A 22,618-nucleotide genomic window follows, 5' to 3' on the forward strand; every position below is an offset into this window, starting at 1 on the left:
GAGGGATCAGTATGTGCAAGAGTCCAGAGAAGGAAATACAATGTGTAGAAAAGGTCATTGTTGGCTAAAACTCAGGAGAAGGAAGAGGGGCCTGAGATAAGTCTGGGAGATGTGAAGGCAACAGAAAGATATTTGGCCTTTGTATTGTGAGCAATGAGAAGCCATTACATAGTTTTAGTAAGTGACATGATCAGATTTGTGACTAAAAACTTACTCTGACAACAGAGCATAGCATATACTGGAGGGGCACTCAGAGTGGATATGAAAATGTCAGGAGTCCCTCTTGTACTGTAAGTGCACAGTGTGTACTTAATAAATATTTATTTAATGAAATATTTCCTCACTCCCTTTTCCAGATGGAACTAAAACAACTGATTTATTCAGTTTACAATCCACCTGCTCACCTATCTTCTGTGATGCTGGTAACAGACTCCTAACTCCTACTTTACAGATGAGAAAGCTGAGATTCAGAGAAGCAAAGAAAATAAGAATCTGTCAAGTGATATCTAGATCTGAACTAAGGCCAATAAAACAGACACTAAGTCCAGTGCTGGGGAGACCTCCTTACATTTGGGGAAGAACAGAGAGGTTATACTCACTTGTTCACTCCAGAATTATATTTTTTGAGAGCTTAATGAGTTTGCTAAGGGTAGAGGTGATGATGGGAAAAAGAGACTTATAGACAAACAATAAAAGCTGTTATCCTGTTATCTTTTTCATCGTCATTATTATTAGACACTATACCTAATAACGACGTTAGTAGACACCATGTGTCAAGCACTGTCCCAAGTGCTTTCCGTGCCTTTCCTCATTTCCTCTTTGCAAGAAAATTGTACTATCCCCATATTTCAGATGGACAAACTAAGACTTAGGGAGTTGGCCTGTCCAAGTTTACTCAGCCAGGGTGCTGGCATAAAGCTGACCACTGGTGAGAATACAGCAACGCCAAGCAGAGGAAATCTAGTCTCCACTACTAGTCTCCAACACCAAACCAGCCAGCGCGCGCGCCACCTCGCGCTCGCGGAGACGCTTGGTCACGTGAGCAGGACCCCGCCCCTCCGGTCCGCCCCGCCCCGCCCCCGCCCGCGCTCCCTCCCTCTCTCCCTCCCTCCCCCTCCCTCCCCGGCCCGGTCCGGCCCATCCCCCCTCCCCACCGGCTCCCTGAGGCCCTGCCGGGTCGGGCTGCTGGCGGCCGGGCGCCGACGGCCGGACAGACGGGCGCAAGCGAGGACGGGCAGACGAACGCACGGACGGCGGCGGGCACGCACGGCCCGGGCCGGCGCTCCGAGGCCCGCCCGGGAGGGCCGGGGCCGCGCTCAGGTGAGGCGACGGCGACGCGGGCCCGTAAGGGGTGGGCCTGCCGGGCGTCCGCGGTCCCAGCCTGGCTGGCTTCGCCGGGAGGAGGCGCCGCCCGGGCCTGGCGCGGGAAAATGGCGCCGGGCGACCGTGCAGCTCGACCCGAGTGCGGGCCCGGCCCGGAGCCGCCCTGCCCGCCCGCCGCGCTCGTGTCCCCGTCGCCATGTTGGGGAGCGGGCCCGGGGCCTGCGGGGCGGGGGCGCTGGTGGGAGCGGCGGCCGGACCCGGGTTGGGGAGGGTGCGGGACGCGGGGGTCCCAGGCGAAGAGGGAGTGCAGGGCCGGCCGGGGTCTGCACGGGGTGGCGCTCCAGGCCTGGGGAACTGGCGGGAGCCGACGTAGGGTCGTGGCCAGGGTCGCGGAGAAGAGACACTGAATCCGAACGGAACCGTGGTTGGGGCCATGGACTGAGGGGATGGCAGGTTTTGGAGCTGGCTTAGGCCAAGAGTAGTGTTCCAAACCCTATGGCAGGTACGTCCTAGGGTGAGGGGAGGTGACCTGGGGGCCATCCTCAGGCTGTCAGAGCTGGAGCAGTTCTTTGCAGAGAGGGGAGGAGGTGATTGGTTAGAAATGGGGGTACAAACGAAGGTATCAAATTGGGGCGGTCCCGGGGCTGAATTGCAAGTCCTTATGACTCTCAAATGACTGAGGACTTTTGAGATCCCTGGAGCCTTCACCCATGATTGTGGGGAGCAACAGGAAAAGAAAAGAGCTTGATGAAAAGAGTAGGCGTAGGTGGGGGTGCTGCGGCTTAGATGTAGGAGCTGGCCAGCAAAAGGGGTACAGAGAGTGGAAGTGGTTGGCAAGAAGGGAGAACCTCCTTCAACTTATGGTTTTGTGTGTGTCTTTAAAAGGAGGGACTGGGCTGTTTGGGGGCGGTGACCCAAGGTGTCTTCCCAGGAAGGGGACAGCCCACTGCTTAAGAGCAGGGTCACCTGGGGAGGTCATCAGAAAGTCGTTATTGAAGCCAGTTAGAATGGTGAAGAAGAGTGAATGTGTTAAAAACGACAAGTGCCTTAGAGATCACGTAAGGATTTCAGATCAAGTATTGATTTTATAGCTAAGACACAGAATGGTAAAGTTGACTTTTGAAAGTCTTGCACCTTGGTGACAGAGGGGGTTCCTGGAAGTGGTTTGCTAGCTCCTTGTTCAACACATTGCCTTAAAGGACTTTGCTATTTGGAAGAAAAGTGTTGAGAGTCAAACATGACAGCATATATTAGAGAATCATTAATTAATTTACTGCATTTTGTATATTTGTAACAAGTTTTGTGAGTTCAAAGGCTGAAAGGGAATCAAAAAAGTCTAGGTAACCGGCTATAGGATATGTCCCAGCTCACCTCCATTGACAAAGAAGTTATCTTTAAGAACCTCTAACTTTCTGAAGTTTTGAAAGAGATGTTCTTTCTCTTTTAGATGTTTTCTTTATAGCAAAGGGACACACACACACACAAAAAAAAAAAACTAAAAAGGGGGGGGGGACAAGTGAACAGTGCTAGAGACCTAGAATCTGCATTGTTCTCAAACTTTAATTGAAGTTCTATCATGATAAATAATTATTCAGAGTTCCCATGGACTATGGGAAAGTTCTGAGGGAAACTGTAAATTAGTCATCATATACAGTTAGCCCTCTATATCCCTGAGTTTTGCATCTGTGGCTTCTACCAATCCCAGGTGAAAATATTCTTTTAAAAATTGTTATTATTAACTAAATCATATAGTAAAAACAACTACTTAACATGGTGTTTACATTGTATTAAGTATAATAAGTAATCTAGAGAAGATTTTATTTTATATTTATATACAGAATATACAAATACTACACCATTTTATATAAGGGAATTGAGCTTCCACAAATTTTGATATTCTGGGAATCCTGGAATCAATATTCCATGGATACCGAGGGATGACTATAATAGATCTAGGACCCTAAATAATCAAAATTTTAAGACTTTCAACGAAAAGTCCATTTATTTATTTATTTTCTGGGGAGTGCTGGGAATTCAACCCAAGGGTGCTTTACCACTGAGCCACATCCCGCCCCTTTTTTATATTTTATTTTGAGACAGGGTCTTGCTGAGTTGCTTAGGCCCTCAGTAAGTTGCTGAGGCTGGGTTTGAACTTGCTATCCTCCTACCTCAGCCTCCTGAGCTGCTGGGATTACAGGCGTGCTCCACTGCACCAGGCTCAACAAAAAAGTTATGAATGTATTTATAAAATGAGATTTTCAATACCATACACAGCAACACAATTCATTTGTTCTGTTCTGTTTTTGTTTTTCTTTTTTTTTTGTTGTTGTTGTTGTTGTGCTAGGGATCAAACCCAAGGCCTTGTGAATGTTAAATATGTACTACTCTACCACTGAACTATACACCCTGGTTCTGTTCTGGATCTTCTAATTCAGGGAGGCCTGACCTTATCTCTGCCATGGGCCCTTTTACCATCTAGTGGAGCATATGGATCCCTCTGAGAATATTTTTTTTTTTTTTGAGGTGTTGGGGATTGAACCCAGGGCTTTGCACATGCTAAGTAAGCACTCTTCCACTGAGTTACATCCCCATCCCTTTAACTTAATTTAATTTTTAAGACAGGGTTTTGATAAATTGCCCAGGTTGTACTCAAGCTTGTGATCCTCCTGCCTCAGCCTCTTTTGAGTAGCTGAGATCATATTAACAAAATACACAAATCATGACATACATATACACACAAACATACACATGTTTCTTTATTAACACATTAAAAAAATCAGATCTAGGCTGCACGCATAATCCCAGTAACTGGGCAGGCTGAGGCAGGAGGATTGCAAGTTCAAGGCCAGCCTTAGCAATTTAGTGAGGCTGTTTCAAAATTAAAAATAAAGCTGGGTGCAGTGGTGCACACCTCTAATCCCAATGGCTCAGGAAACTGAGGCAGGAGGATTGCAAGTTCAAAGCCAGCCTCAGCAACAGCAAGGTGCTAAGCAACTCAGTGCCACCCTGTCTCTAAATAATATACAAAATAGGGCTGGGGATGTAGCTCAGTGGTTGAGTGCCCCTTAAGTTCAATCCCTGGCACCCAATGAATAAATAATTTTAAAAAATTAAAAGAGCTGAGGATTAAGGATGTAGCTCAGTGGTTAAATGCCCCTGGATTTAATCCCTGATTCAAAAAGAAAAAGAAAGAAAGAAAATCAAATCTAGGATTGGGAGGGGTTCAGTGGTAGAGTACTTGTCTAGCATATGTGAGGCCCTGGGTTTGATCCCCAAAACAATGAATCAGATCTAGTGATGGGTCTAATCATTATAATTTCAAAGACATCATGAGCCTAGATAATACTTCAAGATATCTGTAGCAGCTAAGTATAATAAGAAGAAATTTGTGGGGTTTTTTTGTTACAGATTAGATTATGATCCTATTAGGTTTGTTACCTGTATTTATATTTGAGTAAAATGGTAACTTTTAGTTAGAGATTAGTGAAATGTTTTTTTTTTTCCCATCCAAATTCATAGATTCCTTTCCCCCCCGAATTACACATGTGTATTGCCCTCTGGACATTCTTTTAGATGTCATTTCTCTTCTACCACCAGGCATGTCTGATTCAATAAACATTATGGTGTGTGTCAAGAATTATGTTAGGTAGGCTCTGAGGAGTCAAAGGTCTTTAAGGCAGAGTCATTTCACTTTGGGTACTCAGTCCCTAGAGAGAAGTAGACATGTAAATAATGACAGTTCAGGATGGCAACTATTAAAGAGTCTAAGGATACAGAGGTGGCTATGTCTACTCTAGGAACTTTTGTGAAGGAGTGACATTTGAGATATGTCCTGAAAGGTAAAAAAAAGTTTGCAAGTGAGAGTTGCAGAGAAGTGTTTTTCAGGTAAAGATAATTTAAAAAAAAAGTTTTAGTTATAGATGAACACAATATCTTTATTTTGTGTATTTATTTTTATGTGATGCTGAGGATTGAATCTAGTGCCTCACATGTACAAGGCAGGTGCTCTGCCACTGAGCCGCAACCCCAGCCCCTGAAGACAAATTTTTAAGGATGTAATTGAATATAGTTGAAGCAAAATGAATGCAAAGGTATGGTCAGAGATTAGACTAGAAAGACTGTTTGGAACCTGGTTATGAAGAACCTTGCTAGGGAGTTTGGACTAAATCCTCAGCTCAGAGCTGAGATTCAAGATTTTTGAGAAGGGGAGTATATGATGAGGTTTAATTTTTTCAGAGATGAATGGATGCTTTTTCTCTATAGGTAGAGTGAAGAGCAGGGAAGAAGTAATGAGGGCCTGAACTATGGTAGAGGCCGTGGGCATTGAGCCGAGTTAGAATTTTTAGGTGTTGGTGATTGATATCATGAGTGAGTGGAGGTGGGGGTTATACTTCTCATTTGGGGTAGAAGCTGTCAATGACAGTTTTTTAAAAAGGGTTAGGGATGTAGCTCAATGGTAAAGCACCTATCTAGCATGCAGGAGGCCCTGCCTTCAATTCCCAGCACCATACACACACACACACTAAAAAGAAAAGAGATGAAAATTGGCACAGATATTAAGGGAGAAAAATATTTTTGGTAGGATAACACTTTTAAAAAATATATATTTATTTATTTATTAGGTGTAGATGGGCACAACACAATGCCTTTATTTTTATGTGGTGCTAAGGACCGAGCCAGGGTCCTGCCCGCGCTAGGCAAGCGCTCTATCCACTGAGCCACAATCCCAGCCCCGAGGATAACACTTTTTGAGGTGTACTGGAGATTGAACCCAGGGTTGCTTTACCATCGAGTCACATCCCCAGGCTTTTTTATTTTTTAAGAATATTTAGGGCTGGGGTGGTGGCTCAGTGGTAGAGTACTTGCCTAGCACACGTGAGGCACTGGGTTCTATTCTCAGCACCACATAAAAATGAAATAAAGATATTGTGTCTACCTACAACTAAAAAATAAATGTTAAAAAAATTATTTTTTAGTTGTATTTGGATACAATACCTTTATTTTATGTATTTATATGTGGTGCTGAGGATTGAACCCAGGGCTTTGCACATGTTAGGCGGGTGCTCTACTGATGAGTCACAACCCCAGCCCTTATTTTTTATTTTGAGACAGGGTCTTGCTAAGTTGCTGAGGATCTCACTAAATTGCTGAGGCCGGCCTTGAATTTATGATCCTCTTACCTAGACACTGGGATTACAGGCATGCCTTACCGCATCCGGCAGGTTAATAGACTTGCAAAGGTGTCAAGTTTGGTGTAGTTTTTAGTTAATGAAATCAGAGGTAAGTGGCAGCAGACATAAAAGGCAGGGTTAAGATGGGGAAAGTATACCAAGAGTGTAGGAAATTTGTGGGTTCAGCAAACCCTGGGCCAGAGGTCAAATCTGGTCCTATCACCTGTTTTTGTAAATAAAGTTTCTTTGGAATACAACCACACTCATTCGTTTACATATTATCTGTGGTTGCTTTTGCATTGCCAATGACAGAGTTGAGTAGTTGTGACAGAAAAGTTGTGTCAGCTCACAAAGTTAAGAATATCCTTTACAAAATGTTTGCCAACCCTGATCTTCATGTCTGATTTGTTGGATGTTTTAGTTCTGTTTTTCCATCCAATTTCCAAATCATAGAGAATAACCATCTTGACTTTTCCCTTCTGGCTGATCCTCCATGCTCTGTGTTCCTGCAGCATGACAGACCCCTGGATATTTAACATAGCAAGGTCTGATGTTCTGGTGTGTGCTGTGTGGCAACTGTGATAGTGCTGGATTTACACAGTTTAGACAACCCTGAGGCTTGTTCAGCCATCCTTCTTTCCTTCCTTCCTTCCTTCCTTCCTTCCTTCCTTCCTTCCTTCCTTCCTTCCTGCCAGGGATTGAACTCAGAGGCACTTGACCACTCAGCCACATTCCCAGCCCTATTTTGTATTTTATTTAGAGACAGAGTCTTACTAAGTTGCTGAACAACCTGCTTTTGCTGAGGCTGGCTTTGAACTTGGGATCCTCCTGCCAAAACCTCCTAAGCCACTGGGATTACAGGTTTATGCCATCACGCCCAGCTGTTCTACCATTTTTCTGTTTTGTTGTCTTTTTCAAAAGATTTCTTTATGTTTTTTGATTACTAATCTTTTGTAGTTTATCAGTATTACAGATGTCATTTCCCAGTTTCTTGCTCGTTTAAAAAAAAAATGTGTAAGGTGTCTGGTTTAAAAGTTGTAAATTTTAATATCAAATTTATCAACCTTGCACTCCCCCAAGATTTTGAAATTCTTTCTTTCTTTCTTTCTTTCTTTCTTTTGCTACCAAGGATTGAACTCAGGGGCACTCAACCATTGAGCCATATCCCCAGTCCTATTTTTTAAAAATTTTTTTTAGTTGTCAATGGACTTTTATTTTACTTATTTATATGCAGTGCTGAGAATCGAACTCAGTGCCTCACACATGTTAGGCAAGCACTCTACCACTGAGCTATAACCCCAGCCCCCCAGCCCTATTTTGTATTTTATTTAGAGAAAAAATCTCACTGAGTTGCTTAGCGCCTTGCCCTTGCTAAATTCGAGATCCTCTTGCCTCAGCTTCCCAAGCCACTAGGATTACAGGCCCGTGCCACTGCGCCTGGCTGAAGTTATTCTTTATATTGTTTTTTAGACTGCCGTTTTGCGTTTAATGTTTAGAACTCTAATCTATCTAGAATTGATTTTTGAGTATGGTGCAAGATAGGATCTAGTTTCATTTTTCCCCCTTTAAGCAGTTTTCCCAGCACCATTTATTGAATGGGGCTTGGTTTCAAATGTGAGCTTTTTGGTAGAGCCTGTTTGAGGTCCTAATTTCACCTCTGCTGCTTGCTGTGTGACCATGGACAAATTATGTAATATCTTTGTGCCTCAGTTTTCGCATCTTTAAAATAAGGATAATAACACTTGCCTCATAGAGTTGTTGTGAGGATTATGGTAAATGGGTTAATTCATATAATATATAGAATAGGGCCTGATGCCTACAAAATGCTCAATAAATGTCAACTGTTGTTTAGCTCTACTGTTCATTTTTGATTCTCCAGCTCCTGGTAAAGAGGAGACACTCAAGTTAATTTGACTTTCAAGTTAAATCAGAATGGTTGAGTGCTAGGCTGAGATGTTTTCAAAGAGCTGTTTAGTTTTAGGGCTGCCTTAGACTGTCTCTGGCATAGAACATCTTCCATACCATTACTTCTTTTGCAGTGAATTTCTGTTTCAGAGGATAGAAACTAGCAACCTGTGACTGAATTTGACCTGCACACATTTGGTATCACTAACATCTTAAAAATTTAAATATGGGGTTAGGAGTGTAGCCCATGGTAGAGTACTTGCCTAGTGTGCTTGAGGCCCTGGATTCAATTCCCAGAACTGCCCCCCCCCCCCGAAAAAAAAAAGACTCCAGAGTTTCTGGCTTATCTTGAAAAACTGGAAGATTTTTCAAGCCCATATGTATAGCAATAGTCAGATGAAACTTTTAGATAAAATGTGTTTTTCTAGTTCTCTGTATTATTCTCTTGCTTTGCTGATTTACTGTGACTTTGTAGACATTTGATTTTCTAATTCTACTTTACTGAGAATTTAAACCTTGCCTCCCATAAACCAACAAATGACATTGGGTAGGGACAGGATGGCTAAAAAAGCATATGAGTTTGTGGACAGGTAAATGCTAAAATTTATTTCTAAGGCTGAGACATACTTGATCATAATGAATAAAATGATGCTTGAAATTAAAAGATTCAGTTCAACTTCCTGAAGTTACCAAATTGGTAGCCTGGTGTGGTGGCACATGCCCATAATCCCAGTGGCTCAGGAGGCTGAGGCAGGAGTGTTGCAAGTTCAAAGCCAGCCTTAGCAATGGCAAGGTGCTAAGCAACTCAGTGAGACCTTATTTCTAAATAAAGTTCAAAATAGGGCTGGGGATGTGACTGAGTGGTTGAGTGCCCCTGAATTCAATCCCTGGTAACCCCCACCCCCCAAAAAAGAAATTACCATATTGTGATAGAAAAGAATACTCTGTCCAAATTATGAAATAGTGCAGAAGAGGTCTTTTTATTTCTTATGTGGAGCTATTGTCCAAGAGAGTGGTTGCATGAGAGAGAGGAAACAGAAATTCACTTGTCAAACATTTATTGAGCCCTATCATGTACACTGCAAATTGACTAGAACTCTACAGGATACCAAGATGAATCTAGCCAGGGTTTGTGTGAAGAGAAGTGTCTGTAACTTGTTATGGAGCTTAGATATCAGAGTATGGTCCTTGAATGATGTGGGCCATGAGCAGAGCTCTCAAGAATGATTAGGCTCTTAATACTTGCAAATGAAACAGTATTTTCCAGGCTGAGTGAAAACTTGAGTATAGTTATTGGTTCTTAAGAGAAACCAGTTCACCTGGAGAACAGGGTCATCACCTAGGATGGTTGTGGAGTTGTTTTTAGCTGGAAACAGAAATTGATCAGCAGCAACAATAGTAGTAGATAAAATAAAACTTTGAGTCTGGGCACAGTGGCAATCCTGGCAGTGTGGGAGGCTGACACAGAAGGATCATGAATTCAAAACCAGCCTCAGCAATGGTGAGGTGCTAGCAATTCAGTGAGACCCTGTCTCTAAATAAAATACAAAATAGGGCTGGGGATGTGGCTCAGAGATCGAGTATCCCTAAGTTCAATCCCTGGTACCTAAAAAATTAAAAATAAAAAAAATAAAACTTTGAAAAATTGTAGCGCACAGTTTTGTTGTTGTGTTATTTTTTGAGCAGGGGTATCAGGGATTGAACTCAGGGGCACTCAACCACTGAGCCACATCCCCAGCCCTATTTTTTTGTATTTTATTTAGAGACAGGGTCTCACTGAGTTGCTGAGCGCCTCACTTTTGTTGAGACTGGCTTTAAATTCGCCCTCATATCTCAGCCTCCTGAGCTGCTGGGATTACAGAGGTGTACCACCGCGCCCTGGCCTGTAGGGCACAATTTTTGCTGGCTTGCTTTTGCTAGATAATATGCTGAACATTTCACCAGTGGTACTTTGTTTATCACAACAACCTAGTGAGATAGGCACTGTTTTTTCTTCCCTTTTTACAGAAAAAGAAACTGAGGAATAGAGCTAACAATTGATGAAGAATTTGAGTTCAGGCAGTCTAATTGCAAAGCCTGTCTTCCTGATCTCTACATACTATGCTCCCAAATCCTAGAAGGCTTTGAATATTCTTTTTTGTAGGAAACTGAGAAGTTTGGATTTGATTGCTAAATAGTAGGAAGCCATAAAAAGTTTTTAGCCATACAGTGATATAATGAAATCTGCCCATTAGAAAAAGAATCCTGATTGTGAAGTACAGGATCAGCATGGGGAGAAACTGATATGATAAAGATGGAACCAGTTTACTCCCTCCCTGCTCACTCTTTAACTTGAAGATGTGGTTTATATATTCTGTTAGTGAAAATAGTATGATTAGTTAATAATATTAACTATGTCAGTTAATAATATTAATGATCACCAAATTCACAGGGTACTCATGCTATAAACAGGCATTTAGATTTGTATTTCTCACTAGCCAGCAGCAATACCCCCAACATACACATAGAGAAGCAACAAAAGTTCCCATTAACCAATTTCTTTACTGATATTGAAACTGTTGAATATTAGTTCCATGGTACCCATTTATATACATTTTCTATAAAGACCAGACAGCAATATCTCACAGGAAGAAATAGTTACGTATTTGTGAATCAAGTTTCTGTTCATTATGTTAAGTCCCTTTCCATTTTATTTATGTGTTTGTTTGTTTATTTATAGTACTAGGGATTGAACCCAGGGCTTGCACATATAAGACAAGTGCTTTACCACGGAAATACATCCCAGTCCTTTTTATTTTGAAACAGGGTTTCACTAAATTGCCCAGGCTAGCCTCAAACTTGTATCCTCCTGCATCAGTCTCTTGGGTAACTGGATTTACAGGTGTGCCACTATGCCTGACTCCCTTTCCGTAATTTTAATTGTTGTATAGAAGAAAGGCTGTGGCTCTTTTTTTTTAAATTTTTGTAGTTGTAGTTGGACACAATGCCTTTATTTTATTTATTTTTATGTGGTGCTAAGGATCGAATCCAGTGCCTTGACTCGCATATGCTAGGTGAGCGCTCTACCGGTGAGCCACAACCCCAGCCCTAAGCTGTGGCTCTTATAAAAAAATTCAGACTTTTTTCACTGGCCTGGGGATGTGGCTCAAGGGGTAGTGCGCTCACCTGGCATGCGTGCAGCCCGGGTTTGATCCTCAGCACCACATACAAAGATGTTGTGTCCGCCGAAAACTAAAAAAAAATAAATATTTTTTAAAAATTCTCTCTCTCTCTCTCTCTCTCTAAAAAAAAATTTTTTTTTTCACTTAGAAAAATTCAAAGGCACTGTGGTTAACCACCAAATACCAGTAAATGTGGGAAGATTTTAAATAAATAGGCATCTTATAGACATAACAATGCATCAATCAGTAGATCCTGATTTGTCTTTTAAATAAATATCCTTTCCCATTGTGTACATTAGCTAAGAGTGATATGTACATATATATATGTACATATCAATATGATTATATATTAATATAATAAGGAAATTTAAATCTAGGAATGTTTCTTACAGAGTATGGGTCTTGCTGGGTTCAGTGATGCACACCTGTAGACCCAGTGACATGGGAAGCTGAGGCAGGAGGATTGCAAATTTGAGGCTAGCCTGGACAATTTAGTGAGACCCTGTCTCAAAATAAAAAAAAAAAAAAAATAGAAAGGGCTATGGGTATAGCTCAGTGATAGAACACCCCTGGGTTCAATCTCTAGTACCATTTAAAAAAACAGAAGAATAAGAGTCTTCAGTTGAACTCTTTTTGGGTTGTGTTTAACTCTTTAGTATATGTGAAATGACTCATTTAAAAGCATTATGATCCGAATAATTAAGTGTTGGGAAAATTTTCATTATGGTAGTATATGTTGACTGCCTTTCAGGAGTTGAGAAGTATACACAGTTACATGTATACAGTCTTAGACATCCACAGGGGATTGGTTCCAGACCCCCTTGGATACCAAAGTCAGTGAATGCTCAAGTTCCTTATATAAAATTGTGTAGTATTTGCATGTAAGCTATGCATACTTTCCACTATGCTTCAAATCATTTCTAGATTACTTTTAATACCTAATATAAGGCAAATGTTTTGTATATAGTTATTATACTGAATTGTTCTACATGTTCAGTACAAACACATTTTTTTCCCCTAGTATTTTCAAGGGTATGAAGGATCATCTGTAATTTCTGCTTTCCAGAAAATTCATCCGAGAAAGGGAAGCAGACATAAAAAGTATGGCAGGTTATGTTTTAAATGAGACAGTAAGAACTATGGGAGTTCGGAAAATAGAGATGACTTCTACTTGGAAGGAAGAGAAATCTTCATGGAAAAGATGTAGAATTAGTTCCCTGTGGCTGCTATAACAAAGTACTAGATGACTTAAAACTAGATGACTTAAAACAATGGAAGTTGGGGCCAGGAATGTAACTCATTGGTAGCATGTGACAGGACCCTGTCTTCAATCCCCAGTACTGCAATAAACAAACAAATAACAAGTTTATTCTCTCAGTTCTGGAGGCTGGAACCTCTATTCAGGGTATCAGCAGGGTCATGCTCCCTCTGAGACTTTGAGTAGAATTCTTCCTCGTCTCTTCCTAGCTTCCATCAATTCTTGGTGGAAGTGCATTACTTGCTAGTGCATTACTCTAGTGTCTGAGGTCCACCAAGTTCTCGGTTTATCTTTGTCTCTGTGTCCAAATTTCCTTCTTATAAGGACAAAATGAATTAAGAGCTCTTAATACTTATACTCTGGTATAACCTTGCCTTAACTAATTGCATCTGCAGTAACCCTATTTCCAAATCAAGTCACATTCTGAGATACTAAAGGATAAGACTTCAGCATATCTTTTTGCCAGGGACATAATTCAGTCCATAACAGGTAGCATTTGAGATGACAAAGCAGCCTTAAATTAAAATTTACAAATGGAAGGGTAAGATTGCAACAAGTGTAGTGAAGGAGAAATGAACCAAGGGAAATGACAGATATGTGAAAGGATAAAGAATAATTAGATAATGAAATATAAGTCTGATTTGCTGGTGTGTTGAGGAGTTGTAGAGAGATGAAGCCTGGGTAGTTTGGGGCTCTGGACAGGTCTAGGACATTTGAATGTTGCTGAGGCATGACGGGTAGGAGTGGAGCTGGGGAGAGATGTCACAGTAGAATTTTAAAATACTGGATGACTGATTCCAGCTTTGGATAATTGAAGCTTTAGAGTGATTTTATGACCAGGTTATCATAGTTAAGTAAATACCCTAAGAAAAGCAGATGGTTCATGATTAAACACACCCAGCGTTCCTTATTTACTTATGCCAATAACTTCATCAGGATGGTCAAGAAATCCTCTTATAAAAAAATCAACCCAGGGACTGGGATTGTGGCTCAGAGGTAGAGTGCTCGCCTAGCTTGTGCAAGGTCCTGGGTTTGAGCCTCAGCACCACATAAAAATAAATAAATAAAATAAAAGTATTGGGTTCAACTACTACTATAAATAAATAAACAAACAAACCCAACAAACTTAGGTTATTTTATTAGACTCTTCTCTTGGTCAGTCATCTGTGGACATTAAGACAGACATCAGCTTTTCAGGGTCTGTTCAAAAGCCTCTCCGTGGGTTTCGGTTTAATTATGCTTTCCTTTTCTTTTTTTTTTTTTTTAATTAAAAAAATTTTTTTAGTTGTAGTTGGACACAATACCTTTATTTTTATTTGTTTTATTTTTATGTGGGGCTAGGAATCGAACCCAGCGCCTCACACATGCTGGGCGAGCGCTCTACCTCTAAGCCAAAACCTCAGCCCCTTCATTTTCTTTTAAACTTTTCTTCGAACTCATCTCCTTTTCATTCTATCCTTTACCTCTTGATTTTTCTCTGAACTTTGTTTAGTTTTTCCATAGTTTTAAAAATATCTGACTAGTGGAGAGAATTGAGATACTGTCTATTGATACAGACTATGATGCAGACTGTGTACTGCCAGTGATATATTATTTTTCTTTCTTTCTTTCTTCCTTTCTTTTTTTCTTTTCTTTTTTTTTTTTTTTTTTGATATCAGGGATTGAACCCAGGAGTGCTTAATCACTGAGCCCCATCCCTAGCCCTTTTTTATATTTTATTTAGAGACAAGGTCTTGCTGAGTTGGCTTAGGGCCTCGATAATTGCTGAGGCTGGCTTTGAACTCATAGTCCTGTCTCAGTCTCCCCAGGCACTATCACACCCGGCTATCTTTCTGTTTCTTTTTAATGGTGGTTATGTTGGCTTTGTTCACAGTAGGACTGTACTCAGATTGAGAATACTCATTCAAATTGTGGGCAGTAATAGCCCTCAGGTGCTTTTCCTTACTTGTGCCTGAGTTTTTCCTCATTCTGTATTTGCATTGTTCATATTTTCTTTAAGAACATGTGCCCCCATGAAATTTTTAAAACTGTGTTTAAAAATTACAAGCACATAACAGTATTGTGTGTGTGTGTGTGTGTGTGTGTGTGTTGCTGGGAATTGAAGCCAGGGCCTTGTGCATGGGAGGCAAGCACTCTACCAACTGAGCTAAATTCCCAGCCCAGTCATTATCATACTTATACAGTCTTTACATGTTTAATTCATACAGAGATTTTGTAGTCTGTGTGTGTATGCTGCTGGAGATTTAATCCATGGCCTCATGTATAGTGTTTTTTTATTTGGCAATAGGGTGATACAGTTTTCTACATGTCTCTGTATCATTTTTAGTGGATACATAATAACCAAACTTGATAATTTGGCATTTGAATGATTTTCAGTTTGTTTTTGTTTTGTAATTATCAATTATACTGTTATAACATCTTTTTATAAAACTTCCCCCCTATTTTTTCTTAGAATATATCCCTGAAGTGATTTATTTAATCAGGGTTAAGGATATCTTTTTTTTTTTTTAATTAATTTTTTGTTTTTAGCTTTAGGTGGACACAATAGCTTTATTTTAATGTGGTGCTGCTACTACTTGAGCCATATCCCCAGCCCGAGGATATCATTTAAAAAAAATTTTTTTTTTGTAGTTGTAGATGGACACTATGCCTTTATTTTATTTTATTTATTTTTATGTGGTGCTGAGGATCAAACCCAGTGCCTCACACAAATAAGCAAGCACTCTGCCACTGAGCTACAGCCCAAGGATATAATTTTTTAACCAACCATATTGCCAGATTATTCTTTAGAATGGCCACCAATTTTTCTCACCACTAGCTACTAGTTAATGTTGTATTTTATAAATTTTTTTCTTCTAGTATTCTAGTGAAACCTCACAGTTTTGTGGGTTTTAAAAAAATATTTAAATGTTTTATCATAAAAAATTTCAAACATATTAAAAAAACCACCAGAAATAATACCTACCACCTATATCTAACATGTTGCCATATGCTTAATAATATATTATGTTAAACCTTATAAAAATAAAGACATCGTGATACCAAGCCTTTAAATACTTTAGCCTCACATATCTTACAAATAAGGACATTCTCCTACATGATCAAAATGCAATTTTACACCTAATGAAATTAGGTATAATTTCTTAATATTATCTAACATTTAGTCTGTAATTAAGGGCTGGGGATGTGGCTTAAGCGGTAGCGCGCTCACCTCGCATGCATGTGGCCCGGTTCGATCCCTAGCACCACATACAAACAAACATGTTGTGTCCGCTGAAAACTAAAAAAAAAAAAAATAAATATTAAAAAATTTTTTTAAAAAGTCTGTAATTAAGTAATTCCTTGATACTATCTAACATTAAATCTATGCTTAAGTTTCTCCAAAAAAGCTATTTTGGAGACTTGTTTGAAATGGAATAAAATTAAGGGCCCATGCATTGCATTTGTCTGTTTTTATACCCGTAGTCTTTTGTTATTGTTGTTTGTGGGGCTGGGGATGAAACCCAGAACCTTGTACATGCTAGGTTAAGCACTGTACCACTGAGCTACATCTCCAGCCCATATCTATAATCTTTTAAAAAATTATTATTTTACGTAGAATGCTTCCTATATCCTGTCTGTGTCTTCTCCCACTTTTTTCCGTGGCATTGTTGACATCGGAGCAGTAGTTTTCTTGTTGAATGTCCCATACTCTGGATTTACCTGATTTTTTTTTTCTTTTCGACCTTTAACTTGTTCCTTTATTCCTTGTATTTTCCTAAGCTGGAAGGTTAGAAGCTTATGCATTAAATTCTGAAGACTTGATTTAGATTTTGGTTACATATTTTGACAAATATTCTTTACTTTGCATCATATCATGAAGTATGTAAATATCCCACTGTTTTTTATTTTAAAAGATGAGTTTAGGGCTGGGGATGTGGCTCAAGCGGTAGTGCGCTCGCCTGGCATGCGTGCGGCCCGGGTTCGATCCTCAGCACCACATACCAAGAAAGATGTTGTGTCCGCCGAGAACTAAAAAATAAATATTAAAAAAAAATTTCTCTCTCTCTCTCTCTCTCTCTCTCTCTCTCTCTCTCTCTCCTCTCTCACTCTCTCTTTAAAAAAAAAGATGAGTTTAGTCTGTTTACTTTTTAAATTATAATTTATTTATATTTTATACAGTGCTGAGGATTGAACCCAGTGCATATGTGCCAGGCAAGTGCTCTACCACTAAGTCACAATCCCAGCCCATCTGTTCCATTGTTATTGATAAGTTTGATCATAGGGTTAAGGTGGTAATCATTGTAAAGTTGCTTTTTTTTTTTTTTTTTGTTACTAGCAAATAAGTTTTTAGAAATTTTATCAGTGGTGATCAGTTTTCAAGTAATAATGTTCAGTATAGCTCATCTACTAGCACTTATTTTTCATATCATTTGACTACTTATTCAGTATAAATCTGTTTTCCTTTTATGTTTGTACTATGCATGTAAAATTTTATTTGATGTAACAAAGAATGGAGTGTTATTGGGGCTGTCTGGCACATGTGAGGCACTGGATTTGATCCTAAGCACCAGGTAAAAATAAGTAAATAAAGGTATTGTATCCATCTACAACTAAAAAAAATAAATAATAAATAAATAATAAAAAGAATGGTACATTGTTATAAAAGATAAATTTGAAGTGTTAGGATATAGCTAAAAACAAATAAAACTTAACCAAGAAAAAGAAAGAATTACAGATTGCAACAATAAAATAACAGACATTTATTTGACAGGATTTTGTGGTGATTTGTGTTTGCTTTTTTAAAAGAGCATTTTAAGAAGACAAACCTAAAAAATACAGAACTCTTGAGTAAAACACTTATTTTTCTTTGTGAAATAGGGGAAAATTTTTGAGTTGATAAAAGTTGCTTTACACCCCCACCCAAAAAGTACCTAGACTTTGGGGTTTTTTGATGTTGTTTGTTTGTTTGTTTTGCAAGTGGGGGAACAGGGATTGAACTCAGGGGCACTCAGCCACTGAACCACATCCCCAACCCTATTTTGTTTTTAATTTAGAGACAAGGTCTCACTGAGTTGCTTAGTGCCTCACTGTTGCTGAGGTTGGCTTTGAATTTTCTACCCTCTTGCCTCAGCCTCCTGAGCCGCTGGAATTACAGACACGTACCACCGCACCCAGCTAGATTTTGTTTTTATTCCTTAATCTCTGAATATTTCATTTAGCTGTCCTTTATATAACAATTCTTTATCAATTTTATATAACTATTTTTTCTGTTATTCCTGTAATCAATTTTTTCTTATTATTTCTTTTCTGTTACGAATTAAATAGGATTTTCCTTTCAAACCACAAACACAGTATATGTTTATTGCAACAAGCTGAATTATACATTTCCTTCTAAATCATTAAGGAAATATCTAGTTCCCCCTTTTTACTAGCTACATAATATTCCATTTATATTGTTTTTTTGCTCAGTGTGTTTTCAGATTTTTTTTTTAGTACTGGAGGACTAAAACCTCCACATACTGGGCAAGCAATGAGTCATGCCCACAGCCCTTTTTTAAACTTTATTTTTTTTAATGTTTATTATTTATTTTTTAGTTATCGGTGGACACAACATCTTTATTTTATTTGTATGTGGTGCTGAGGATCGACCCCAGCACCCTGCACATGCCAGGCGAGCGCACTACGGCTTGAGCCACACCCCCAGCCCTTAAACTTTGAGATAGGATCATGCTAAGTTTCCCAGGCTGTTCTCAAACTTGTGATCCTCCTGCCTTAGTCTCTCGAATAGCTGAAGTTACGGACATGGGCTACCACACTAGGCCCCAGTAGACATTCTTGTGCATGTAGTTTTATGAAATGGAGCTTTTACTTCTGTAGGATAAGCCCCAAATGTAGGTTAAAAGTTCAGTTTATTTTAGTTTTATTATGAACTTCCAGTTTGATTTTCTCAAAGGTTGTCACAGTTCTTATTTCCACTGGGACTGAAGAATAATTAAATTTCTTGATAAATAATCCTTAAGTTTTTTTATATCTAAATGGAGAGATTCTATTTAGCTCTAGCTCTGGTGAACTGTCTTTTCATTTTCAAATTTAAGATTCCTAGATTCAGATTGTGTCCTGCCCCAAATTATTCAACTTTTTTTTTTATTTTTAAAAATTTTTAATATTTTTTATTTGTTCTAATTAGTTGTACATGACAGTAGAATGTTTTTTGATACAACATACATAATGAAATATAACTTCTTATTCATCTGGTTGTACATGATGTAGAGTTACACAGGTTATATAATCATACGTGCACATAAGGTAATAATGTCTGGTTCATTCTGCTATTATTCCTACCCTCATGTCCCCTCCCTTCCCTTCACTCCCCTCTGTCTAGTCCAAAATACCTCTATTTTCCCCCCTCCCTTATTGTGAATTAGCATCCACATATCAGAGAAAACATTCAGCCTTTGGTTCCATCTATTCAAGGACACCTAGGTTGTTTAGCTAATGTGAATTGAACTGCTATAAACCTTGATGTGGCTTTGTCACTGTAGTATGCTGATTTTAAGTCCTTTGGGTATAAACCTACAAGTGGGATGACTGGGTCAAATGCTGGTTCCATTCCGGGTTTTCTGAGAAATCTCCATATTGCTTTCCATAGTGATTGTACGACCAAATAATACAACTTTAAGGAAGGCCACAATTAGATCCCAGGGCACACCTACCTTGCCATGCTCAGCCTAGCCCTCTTTCTAATTCACCTTATGTTTCATTATCATGAATAATGCTAGTATATTTTGCATATGTACCTAGTTGATTTTACTACTAATAATTTGACATATTACTCAACAGATTATTGAGAGCATAAAAAAAAAATGGGTACCCAGATTAGGAAATAGTTGCATTGCATTAGATGTTTAATTCTCTTAAGTGTATGGTGAAACAGCTGCGATAACTTGGGAAATCTGTGTTTTTCATTAATTTACTTCCTTGTTTTTGCAGTTGTCACTTGTAATATAATTTTTCAGATAACTAGGAGAAAAAATGTTAAATTAAAAATATGATGTCAGCATATATACAGTTTTGAAGCAGAAGGACAGTGACAAGAAGTACAGATCTGTAGCTAAACATCTGTGAGCTAGGCCAAATCACAAAACTTTCGTGGGACTCTGTTTCTGTACCTACTTAATTAGAATCTGTAGGGGTTTCTGCCCAAGACACATGCACTGTATCTGTTTTTTTCTGTTTTTTTTTTTAAAGTATTAATTGTAAAGTATAACACACATAAAGACAAGTGCACAAATCATAAGGATAATGAATTACAAAATGAACATACTTTGTAACCAGTACAGAAGTATTTTGAAAATATCTTGTTTTATTTGGGATTATAATAAGTTTTCTTTGTTAAAAACCACTGGACTAGAGATCATCTTGGGTCTTTTACAGCACTTTCTAGAATAAAATTATAAGAAACAGTGACAGATGGAATTTGGCCAGTTACAAAAATTTACTTTAAATAGATTTATTGGGTTTATATTTGGTCTTTTCTTCTGACGTTTCTCTTCTTCCTCTTTGCCCGTTTTCCTTTTTGTCTAGGTCCTGGGAGGAATGGAGAGGGGTCCTACTGACTATCTTTTCTGAGAGTGGTCAGAGAGTTCTTAAACAGGTCTGTTGCTTCTCTAGAATACAAAGGAATGCATTATTTTAAAAAGACTTTGTTTCAACTTAAAGTTTTGAATTAGACTTTTTAAAAAGAATTTATTTTGATCTCAGCATTCATAGGGTACTTTACTTTGCCAAGCTATAGGTGGCATGCGGGTTGGATCCAAACCAACTAAACGAGATCTGCTTAATAGAAAAGTAGTCACTTGTGTTGAATAGGTATAACATGGCAGAATTCTTCATTGGTTCCATAGAAAGAACCAGAAAAAGATAAAAAGGTAAATTTCTCAGTTGTCCATGATTTTGGAAGGAATGGAGTAGAGGTATAGATAAAACTAGAAAAGAAAATAATTATTTGGCCCTTTCTGATGTTCTCAGAATTTATAACATGAGGTGGAGGGGTAGCTACTTAGCAGATCTCAGAAGGACAAGTGGATATACTTTTTGTTTATATTCAGCTATCTCTTTCTATGTTATCATGAATGACCTTTACCATTATTCAGACAGATTAAAAACTATAGCTCAGTGATTTCTCAAACTTTTCTTCATATTGCAGTCATCCACAGGGTTCTTGGAAAACTACTGATGTCTTTGTCCCCACTGCCCAGATTATGATTTAATTGCCCTAGATGTATGGAATTGACGTGGGCATTGGAATTTTAAAAGGATCCTTGGTGATTCTCAAGTGCCAAAAAGTTGGGAACCACTGCTCTAGCTAGTTAAAGCAGAACTGGTCACTTTGCAACTGGTGATTCCCCACCACCCTGTCCCCATGTAAGTATTTGGATAAATATATAAATAAGGGGATAAATACTTCAATTTAAGAATCGTGTGCTTTAAGCCCAAGTTCTTACTATACTCCATAAAAGGTGGGACTGTGTCTGTATTTTTATCATCATTGTATCTTTAGCATTGAGAATGGTACCTGGCATGTGTTGCATACTTAAATATTTATTGAATGAATGAATGAAATCATCAGTCTCTCAGGAGCTGAGAGTATGCTTTTACCAAATATTCAAGTAGGTTATGTAGTGTGGTGTGGTAGTGAAGAGCCCTGCTTTTAGAATCTGATTGCCTGGGCACACTCTGGCTGTATGTATAGTCTTAAGCAAGTTACTTAACATCTCTGTGCTTTAGTTCCTCTTTTGTAAATGGAGGTAATAGAACCTATTTATTTTTTTTATTTTTTTTTATTTTTTTTTTTTTTAGTATTTATTTTTTAGTTATTGGCGGACACAACATCTTTGTATGTGGTGCTGAGGATCAAACCCGGGCCCCACGCACGTCAGACGAGCGCGCTACCGCTTGAGCCACATCCCCAGCCCCAATAGAACCTATTTCATGGTGGTTTTGAGGGGATTAATTGAATTAATAATGCAAAGTGCTTAGAACAGTGCCTGGTATATAACAATATTTCTGCAAGTTTTAGCTACTGCAGAATTCAGGAAGCTCCAAATTCTCTTTAGTTTCCAGTAATTAACCTGTAGAATATTATTTTCTCACAAAAAAATAGCATATTGTATTTAATGATTTACTCCTTGTTTTTTTTTCTCCCAACAATATATCTTGGAGATCTTTCCACATAGCAGCACAGACAGCATCCTTATTCTTGCTCACTGCATTTCTTTTTTTTTTCTTTTCTGTTTATTACATTTCATTTTTATGGATTTGATCAGTACCTATTGGTGGGCATCTGGATGAAAACAGTATGGAGTGAATACCTTGTACCATTTTTTTAATATTTATTTTTTAGTTGTAGTTGGACACAATAAGTAGCTTTATTCTATCTATCTATCTATCTATTTATTTATTTATATGTGGTGCTGAGGATCGAACCTAGGGCCTCACTAGGCAGAGCGCTCTACCACTGAGCCACAACCCCAGCCCTGTCCTTTTGTTTTTGACAGGTGTATCTGTCAGATCACTATCTAACAGTGGAATCGTTTTGTTAGTGGTATATGTAATTGATATTTTTTTAAAAATGTTTTTTAGTTATAGTTGGACACAATATCTTTATTTTTTATTTTTATTTATTTATTTTTTTAGTTGTAGTTGGACACAAATCCCTTATTTTATTCATTTATTTTTATGTGGTGCTGAGGATTGAACCCAGGGTCTCGAACATGTGAGGCAAGTGCTCTATCGCTGAGCCACAACCCAAGCCCCTG

At 38.8% G+C, this 22,618-nt stretch overlaps 1 protein-coding gene across 7 annotated transcripts in view; it reads left to right on the forward strand.

The window, feature by feature from the left end:
- The first annotated feature begins 1,098 nt into the window (after positions 1-1,098).
- The window catches only part of NCOA6 (nuclear receptor coactivator 6), a 97,200-nt gene continuing 75,680 nt past the window's right edge, over positions 1,099-22,618 (forward strand). For 4 of the 7 annotated variants that reach the window (XM_081292437.1, XM_081292438.1, XM_081292439.1 and 1 more), the window contains exons 1-3: positions 1,099-1,320; positions 20,385-20,454; positions 21,007-21,224. The gene's annotated coding sequence lies outside the window, so the exon portion shown is untranslated. The remainder of the gene's footprint in view (positions 1,321-20,384; positions 20,455-21,006; positions 21,225-22,618) is intronic. The other 3 variants (XM_081292434.1, XM_081292435.1, XM_081292436.1) reach the window with 3 other exon arrangements.

This window comes from Spermophilus citellus (assembly GCF_964194105.1).
Source record: "Spermophilus citellus genome assembly, chromosome: 4".
NCBI classification, from domain to species: Eukaryota; Metazoa; Chordata; class Mammalia; order Rodentia; family Sciuridae; genus Spermophilus; species Spermophilus citellus.